The sequence below is a fragment of the Struthio camelus genome, chromosome 11, assembly GCF_040807025.1.
Source record: "Struthio camelus isolate bStrCam1 chromosome 11, bStrCam1.hap1, whole genome shotgun sequence".
Taxonomy (NCBI): domain Eukaryota; kingdom Metazoa; phylum Chordata; class Aves; order Struthioniformes; family Struthionidae; genus Struthio; species Struthio camelus.
The window spans coordinates 7,252,949-7,262,076 of NC_090952.1; the positions used below are offsets into that span (position 1 = coordinate 7,252,949).

The 9,128-nt window shown below is 51.5% G+C and overlaps 1 long non-coding RNA gene across 1 annotated transcript; it reads right to left on the bottom strand.

Annotated features, from left to right (window-relative positions):
* Positions 1 to 8,547: 8,547 nt before the first annotated feature.
* On the bottom strand, positions 8,548 to 9,128 carry LOC138068726 (uncharacterized). The gene is made up of 2 exons (XR_011143443.1): positions 9,039 to 9,128; positions 8,548 to 8,716 (listed from the first exon to the last, which is right to left on the bottom strand). It is a non-coding gene; the product is annotated as an uncharacterized lncRNA (long non-coding RNA).

Below are 9,128 nucleotides of genomic sequence, written 5' to 3' on the forward strand. Positions count from 1 at the left end.
CTTTCTTCGAGATGCTTTTCTGTGACGGTTGCTACCGCTCATTTCACATATTGCACCGTCCGTTTGCTGACTGCCGCCTTATTTTAGGAAGCCCGTGTCAGGAAGCAAGAGGTCCATAGCCAGGTAGGGTGGTTATTGGCGATCTGCAAAATCGTGCCCAGCCAGGCCACGTGTCTCCGCATCAGTACGTTGGCTGGAGCCAAGCTGCGGTGCTCTTCATCAGACTGCTGAGATGGGTGCCAGCGTAACCCCGTTCACTGGTATAAAACATGCGTGTTAGTGGGCAGTGTTGGCCAAACCACCAAACCCCGTCACAGCCTGACAGTTAAAGGAAAGAAATGTTTTATATTGTAACTAACTCGCTTTGTAAGTTGGGGGGGGGGGGTTAGTGACATCTGAAATTTTGATGAAGGTCTTTGAATCCTATTTTTGACTTTAAAGCCTTCCTAGGGAGAGATGTAAGGGGGTTAAATTAGAGAGATGGCTTATTGAGAGCCATCGTGGGGCAAGCAGAGCTGCTCCAAAGCTAAACCTGGACTCGATGAACGGATGTGTGGCTCATAGCAAGCAACTGCAGCTGGCTGCTACCAAAAGGCAAAGCACTTTGGGCTCCCTGCATGAGACTGCAGGCCAGCAAAACCTCCCAAGCTCATAAAGCGATTTATGGTTCAAGTCGAGAATTTTTACCAAATTTCACTTCCATTGAGCGCTCTGCCTGGCTGCAGCGGTCCGTGCCAGGGAGTCACCTGCAGTCGGTGCAAGGGTGCTTAACGCTGAAGCTGCAGCATCATGTAACGCCCCGCCCCGAGGAGTTGGAGATGTTGGGTATCAGCAGGCGTGATGGTGAGCAGAGGGATATATCCCTTAGCCTATCCTGCACCGATGTTTGTTAACACCCTCCCAAAACCGCCCTCAGCATCTTTGTCCTGTCAAGACCATGTCCTTCGTCAACAAGGACCAAATTCGGAAAGGCATGTTTGAGCAACGGCAATGAAACTCTCGCCTCTCCAAGGGAAACTAAACCCAACCTGCTGTCTGCAACCGCAGCCTGGGACTGGGGGAGCAAAGGCATGGGCTGGCGAGCAGAAAGGGGCATATTTTGGGTTTGGGTGCAGTCTAGCTTGAGTATCTGGCAGGAAGCTTCCAAGAATTTCTGCTCGCTCTCGACGTGTAAGAGTGGGAGTGCGACGAGCTGGGTGTCCCTCAGCGGGGAGAAGTTGTGTCGATCTCCGAGCCGAGTGCTGCCCCAGCCTTCAGCTCACACAGTCTGGTGCTGGGAAGCCAAACTGGCCATGCCGGTCCCCCTTCCCCACGCGGGGCCTGCTGAGCTGATAGACCTCTGGCTCTTGCCAAAGGCTGGGACTGAAAAACCCTCCTGGGTGAAATTCCTGCTGCAAGCCAGAGAGGCCAGAGACAAAGCTGCAAGATCTCAGCCAGAGCGTTGGGTGACGTCCTGCTGCGCCTGGGTAATTTTCCAATGAAGAATAGAAACGTCTCCTGCCAAACCCTCCCGTGCCCTCCCGCTCCCTCTCTCTTGGAGGGCAAGCAGAAATTTGGCAGTCAGACCGTTCTAGCGGCGGGTTTGCCCCAAAGCGGGGGCGCGGGAGCCAGTCGAGTCTTTCAGGAATCGGGACGGGCTGGAAGCGAGCAGGGAGGGCTCAGCTCCGCTGGTTGCCCCAACAGAGCCGGCAGCGCGTTCGGAGGCGCGTCTATAGCGACGTGTCTTAGCAGCTCGCTGGCTGGGGCTTGGCTGGAGCGTCTGTTCTGAATCTCTAGCTTGAGGGTGTTCAAGCCGTTGCCCTTTTTTTTTTTCCTTCTTCTTCTTTTGTAACGGCTGCAGCTGCAGAACAAGAGGCAGGATTTAACCGCTGTTGCTCCGGCTGAAGGACGGGGCAGCGCCGGCAAGCTAGGAGGGCTGGGACGGCTCGGGGTTTTGCTTTCAAAAAAAAAAGCGGCAGGTCGCCGTTTGCGGGAGCTCCCTGTGCGAGGCCGCGACTCAGGAGTTAAAGCGTCTTGGAGCTGTGAAACGAAGCTGGACGCGTCCGCCTAAGATTCGCCGTTCCAGCGCGCTTTGCCCTGAGGTCTCGTGTCCCTCCGCGGACGTGTTTCTCCGGCACGTGCTTTAGCTTAACGAATTCTGGCCGGTTGTTGACTCAATTTGTCCTAAAATTTCCCCGGTGTAGGAGCTGTGGGAAGGCCCACGTCCTAATGACTGCTGTGATTAAAAGTTTGAGGGCTTTCGCGGGTCTGCAGCAGCGGAGCGGCGCTTTTTGGCGGGCATTTAGGGCTTGGAAAGCCCCTAAAGCAGCCAACGGCGAGAAACGGGAGGTTCTGCTCGCCAGTTCGGTATTGCCCTTCGCACCTACCGTCCCTCCCTTCAGCCCCTCAGCCGGGCTGTAACGCGCCGAGACGCCGGCGCGTTGGCCAACGCCAAGGGGTCCGGCCCGCGCTGCCGCCGTACCGCCGCCCGCTCTGCCTTCCGCGTTTTGGCCGCCCTTTTCACCTGCGGGGAGGAGAACGAAGGTCATGAGGGAGCGGTGCTCAGCCGCTCAGCCAGCTTCGTCCGGGCGCCGCCAGCCGCGCCGAGGCTGGAAGGAGCGAGGCGGCTGCCGGGCCGGGAACCAGCGTTTCCCGGGGTGGGGGGGGACGTTTCCCTTCTTCTCCAGAGCTCTTCCAAGGAAACCGGCGGCCGCTGCGGCGACGCTGTCCTGTGGCCACGGTGGAGGGGTCGGGGGGGATCTGCTTCCCCGCGTGTCACCCACCCCTCGGGCTGTGCGATTTTCTCCCGCCTTCGACCGATGCTTTATGAACCTAAAGACCCCGCTGCTGGTGTAAGATACTTCCCGAAGGTTTGTCCTGCTCCTTTCAGCTCCAGCTGCCCAGGCGCTTGCGGACGCTCAGCGTCCTGTTGCGTCGATTTTTGTGCGGTTTCCCTCGCGGGGCGTGAGACGGTTTGTTTAGGCGGCGCGACTCTTTTGCATGGCTTTAACACCTTGGGGTTTGGTGGTGGTGGTGGTGGTGGTGGTGGTGCGCGCAGCCCGGCAGATGGTTAAATCCCCCTGTCTTTTCGGGAGCGTTTCGAGCGTGACCCAGAACCGCCCCGGGAAGGCCTGGCCCTGGGCGTCCAGACTGCTTCCAGCGGCTCAGTCGCCTCCAGCGGTCTCGAGTCCATTCGATTCGTTTGGGGCCGCTGAGCGCATTAAATCAAATCGCTTCCGGAGAAGTCAGTAGTGACCTTGCCCAGCCTGTCCTGTCTCAGCTGTTAGGACCCATTAAAGCAGGAGGCGAGGGGCCGTGGCGGCGGGGTCGGCTGTGGACAGGGGAAACATCTCTGGTGGAAGTGGTGGCTGCCCGAGCGCGGGTTTGGGGGGGGCAGGATTTCATTGCTTTCACCTGCGGACGTGCTGGCAACGCTCACCCTAACGCTGTCTGATCCCGCAGAAGCGGGAAAGCGCCGCAAGCGCCTTCAGCAGCTTTGCAAACCCCCCCGCCCCTACCCCCCCCCTTTTTTTTTTAAACGTCTGCTTATAACTTATACGCCCTTAAAATTTTGCGTTTGGAAGCGAAAAGCATTTGAATGTGTGTCTTAAAGTACGCCTGTCCTTTCCGAATGTGAACTTCTGAGACTCGGCATGCACCAAAAAAAAAAAAGAGAAAAAAGGAAAAAAGAAAAAAAAAAAAAAGACTGTTAGCACGTTTTTGTAAGTGTTTATGAGTGTCGTTGAAGAGCCCTGTAGAATAAACCCGGTTTGAAAAGTAAGACGGGGAGGCTGGTGTGTGTCTGTCCTGCCCGCCGGTTTTGTCGCCTCTTTTCCAAGCAGCCGCCTCGGAGGGGTTTCGCGCCGGCGCCGGGTGGTGCTGAGAGCAGCCGACTGCCGAGCTGGCCTCTGCGCCGGGCCCGGCGCCGCGCGGCACCACCGCCATTTACAGATTGTTTCCTTTATCTGGCTCCATCCAGTCGCAGGAAGCAAAATGAAATTGCCAAAAAAAAGAACAAAAAAAAAACAAAACACCCCCCCAAGCGTCGCTCCGCCGTGCTGCCCGCTCCCAGGACCGGCGTTAAGACGCCCCGAGTCGGGGCTCCGCCGCCGCCGGCCCCGCAGCCCTTTTGTCCCTAAAAGCAGGTACCGGAGGGTTGCGGGTGGGAAAGAAAAGGGATAATTGTACCTAATAGAATAGCTGGTGGCCACGAGGTACCTGAGAACCCTTTGATCGAGGGGCTCTATTTTTTTATTTTTTCATCAATGAGTTATTTACGCCGGGTGCTTTCATTGACGTGAGATGAAAGCTGCCATGCGCCTTAGTTTTATATAATTCAGGCCGGCTGCTTTTTCTCTTGTTAAGCATGTGAATCGCAACATTTGTTTAAAGCTGGCGATATTGACCACGAATAATATTTAAAAAAGGAACCACCGTGTAAGATAAGCGATGGTAAGTCCAGGCTCTCGGAGAGTTAGGCCACGGCAGCGAGCTCCCGGTGAAGACGTCGCAGGGGTCAGAGCGAAAGACGTTAATACCCGTTTTCATGCCGGCGACCGGAAAGCCTGGGGCAGCGGCCGCGGGGACTTGGCAGGGGACGGAGACGGCTCCCCCCGGGGCAAAGCCCGGTGGCAGCCACGGCCCCTGCGAGGGCGCAAAGCACGCCAGCCACCAAAACTGCGGTTTATGTATAACATCTGTGCAATGCAAAAATTCTACCTATTAATGCAAATACCTGGTTTACATTAGCACTAACAAATTATATATTTTATAAATCAGGTATTAGACGGCAACACAGTATTATCTAGTGTTTTTATATATAACATAGTAAGATACAGCTTATATATACCTCCCTATGTACGGTGTAAGTATATACATACTATACATATGTACTGCATACAGTATATATTAGCTCTATAATTTACATGCATACCTACGAAATATAAAGTGGATGTGCATATTCTAGATATTAGATACTAAAAATATGTAAATATATATTAGAGTTTACATTAAGAGTTCTAAATTACACATATATTTTAGATATATATGTAAATGAGATATATCTAGTTACATGTAGTTATATATATATCTGATGTAACTTTATTCAAGCTATGTCTAATATAGCTGTATTGATTTCTATATAGAGATATCTATATAGAGATATATACAGTATATATCTAGTAGATAGCTAGTATATAGATATATAGCACATAGTATATAGACAGTAGATATATCTATATCTATTTAGTATGTTTAGTGTCTGTGTCTATATAGATACGGACATTATAGCTCTCCCTGTATGCCTGCATTTATATAGTTTGCATATATAAACTGCCTGTATTTCATCTATATATATATATAGATTTTAATATACATTATTAAAATGTATTCCTACGGAGAGGAAGCCGTAGCGCTCCGCCGCGCCTCGGCCGGCGTCTCGCTTGCCTTGCGTCCCCTTCCCGGCGGCTCGCGGGGGTGACGGCCTTCGAGCCCCCCCAGATAGCTTCGCTTTCGCCAGCTCTCCTGCGCATCCCGCCCTCCGGCCCCGGCAGAAACGCCGCGCGGCCTCGGCACCGCGTCTCGGTTTGCGGCCGCCGCGCAAACAGGGATTTGCTGTGCCAGCGCCGTGGCCACGAGACGTCTGCAGCCGAGGGCTGCCGCGGCGCGCGCTGCTGGAGCCCGGCTTCGCCGCTGGGAAAGGAGAAGCTGAAAGAGGTCAGTAAAGGCAAGAAACCAAACGGGGCACGTTTTGCTTCGGGGCATTGCACGCAGGAGGGCATCATCCCGAGGGGCAAAATCCCTGCTCCGGGGTGCCGAACGCGAGACGCGCCAAGTCGGCGCGTTTGCTCGTTGACCTCACGCCAGCAGGCGCCGCTGGGAGCCCCTCGTCTCCGCCGCCGGACCGCGGCCTCTGCCTCGTCCTTCTCACGGCTCTTCGCTGGGGGTCGCGCCCGCCTGGCCGCTCCAGCCTCTCCAACTTTCAGCCCGGAGAGATCACGTTTGCAAAACTCATCCTCAAAATCAAAAAACAAGTGCAAAAAGAAAAAAAAAAAAACCCAAACCCCGGCGGTCTCCGCTGGCAGCAAGAAGCGGTCCAAGCGCCCTGCTAGAGCTGCACACGGCATCCCTCTGCTGGCGGAGGCTCCGGCCGCCGGGAAGCCGCCCGGCCGCCGAGCCTGCGCCCACCAGCCTGGCGCAGGCCGCGCTGGCGGCGCCGGCGACTTCAGCACAGGCATCGCCCCCGGCGAGTTCCTTCCGTGGAGCCCCAGGACCCGGCGGCACAGGCTAACACGCCGAAACTCGAGAAACCCTCCGCAAACGGTAGGGACTGGTGCGCCGCGAGGCCAACGCTGAGGAGGCCCGGTGCCCGCTTTTTTCACGCGCTTGGGCTGAACGGTGGATTTCTTCGGGGGAACGGTGGGAGCATGCAACACTAGGATCTCATTAGTGTCGCAGACAATGCCCTCTCGTTTAAAGATTAAGAAGTGTTTCGCGTTTTTCCCTACGTAACTTCATGTCAGGGTTTGGGGATTCCTGCTGCATTTGGTAGCTGGAATCTCCCTTGAGGCTTGGAAAAGCCACGTTGCTTCGGTTTCCAGTGCACAAGTCCCCTCTGCATGAAGCCATGGGTAAGGACTACACTGTCCCTATGAGAAGTCCCATTATTTTGACTTCAGTGCTCCTCTCGCAACCACCATTTAGTGCATCAAATTGCACCAACGCAGCCGCAGCAGAGCTGAGCTTAGCTTCATTGTACTCAAGGACCCTGAACAGGTTCAGTCACACTTGAAGCAGCTGGGAAGGACAAGCTAGCAGGAAAAACAGCATTTGCTTCCCTCTCCACCCTTGTATTTCCAGATGATAAAGCCCACTGAAAAATGGCCTGACTAGTCCTTCCCAAGCCCCCTCCACAGAAATGCTTGCTGTTCTCAGCGGAGTGCTTTAGGACAATGAGATGGGAGATGCTGTGGGACGGTCTCTGAAAATGGGCCTTTCCACAAAATAATAATAATCTAGCTGTTTCTGAGCTACAACATCTAGTTTCTCTTCCTTGGTATGTGAGTAGGGACATAGAGAAGCCATTTTCATTCCAGACACTGAAAATTAATTGTGCAGGTGGATTTCTTTGCATCTTTCGGAGAGAGAGGAGCGACATTACTGAACGAGCAATTATTCCTCCATCCCCATCTACATGGGGATGGAAAGGTTCCTCAACCTGTATTTTGCCATCGCCTTTCTCTCTCTCCCACCTAGCAAGAGGACCATTCTTCCTTGGAGGAATACCCTGAAGGGAGGAGTAGGACAATATAAAAGCTTATAGGGTTTAAGCACTGAAAGAGAAGAACTAAGCTATACAAATTTTTGCAGGCCAAAACAACGATCTCAAATGTAATACAAGCATTGGAATGAAGGTAGCCACACAAGTGCTCCAAGCTTGGTTTGGATTTTTAAAGCAATTTGGGGGGTCAAGCAATGATATTTTTTAGGAACAAGTACAGGGATACAGATACCAAAGGACTTCCTACAGGGAGGTGCAGGGCTGAAGTCAGCGAGCTGGCAAAGAGTTTCTGGTATAGAAAGTATGGGAACTGCTTCTTGAGTGGAGACATTGAAATACAAGTTAAGGCCTATGTTAAAGACAGAATTTCAGTTTGAACTGGTCAAGTCATCGTACGCTTCCAGAACAAGACAAACCACAAAGCTCAGAAATGAAGCCTACGAGAACTGGGAAAAAAGCTCCTATCAAAGAGCTCTACCTGTGGAGACTGAAGCTGGAGAAGGATTCAGATTCAAACCATCCCTTAGGGAATCCTGCAAATCTTTCCTATTTACCACAGCAAGATCATCACTCACAGTGCTGCCAAGCATCAGCCTAACCGCGATACTGCTACCCACCGCCGGAGCACCTAAACCGATGGGCGCTGAATGATTCCATACTCGGCAGAAGCTTTCTACCCCTTCTTTCGTTTCAATGTCATCACGCCTCCCTCGAGGAATGGCTAGGACTTCTTACACAAGGAATGGAGTTGAGGTGAGGGAAGCGCTGATAAGAAACATAGCGTCCCACACCCTAAAAAAATTTCCTTCCCACTCAAGTAAGCGTTTGCACGTAGATCAGATCCTAATTTTAGGATGAAGCTTTTAGCCATCTGTGAGAGCTTACGAAAGCCACAGCACGCTGCAAAGAGCGCGGCATGTTTCTCTGGATTTGCAGCACTGAAGTCAGCTCACCGGGTCCTAGTACTGATGGGTACCCAGAAAAGTCACAGCTACTACTTGAAAGACAACTTAAGGATAACCGGTTTGGGTATCCCATATTGTCCACTGACAGGTTTACAGAAGCCTAGTACATAATGAGATTTATTCCTTCAGCTTTACGAACTAAGAAGGAGCAATAATTTCTTCTGAGGACTTAACTAGATACCATTCCAGTTCTTTTCTTTCCATCCAGCCTCAAGGGAGGAGGTATACAACTGAAGTAAATTCCTATCACATCCATCGTAATGTACTCCCGTCCTTTCCCACCATAAGAAGAATAAAGCCAAGGAGTGATGATCAAGCACAAAATTATCACTTCATGCATTTTATTGAGTCTATTTAAATGTGCATTATGACATCTTACATAGGGAACAAACTCCTCCTAAATGTCAGCTATCAAATCTGGTCAAACTGTTGTCTGATGACCTCAGAGTACCATTTTGTACTAAACAAGTCCAGTATAAACAGATGTAAAGCACTGTACCAGAAAAAAAAAAAAAAAGAAAGGAAAATCATTACATTCTCAGTTTAATTCAGGGCTTCCCAACCAACAGCCTTACTAGCAGATAGTAACATTCAGGAAAGGGTCTTGGGTGTTTTAGCTTAAGGGAACAAAACCAGATAAGATAATCAAAACAAATTGAATAGTTTGTTTCCCCCATAAGAAAAAAAAAAAAAGAAAAGGATACAAGGTACCTCATATCAAAAAGAGGTTGGGAAGCCCTGGTATAACAGATGCAAATTTCTTTTCTTTCTCTTAAAAAAAACAAACAAACAAACACAACATAGCTTAAATGTACCTTGGGTAAGTTATCACTGATTCTGTCTCTTCACGCTCCTCCTTCCCTCCCTCGTCAAGGATAAACAAACCAAAAGCCTAGCGTCTGTAA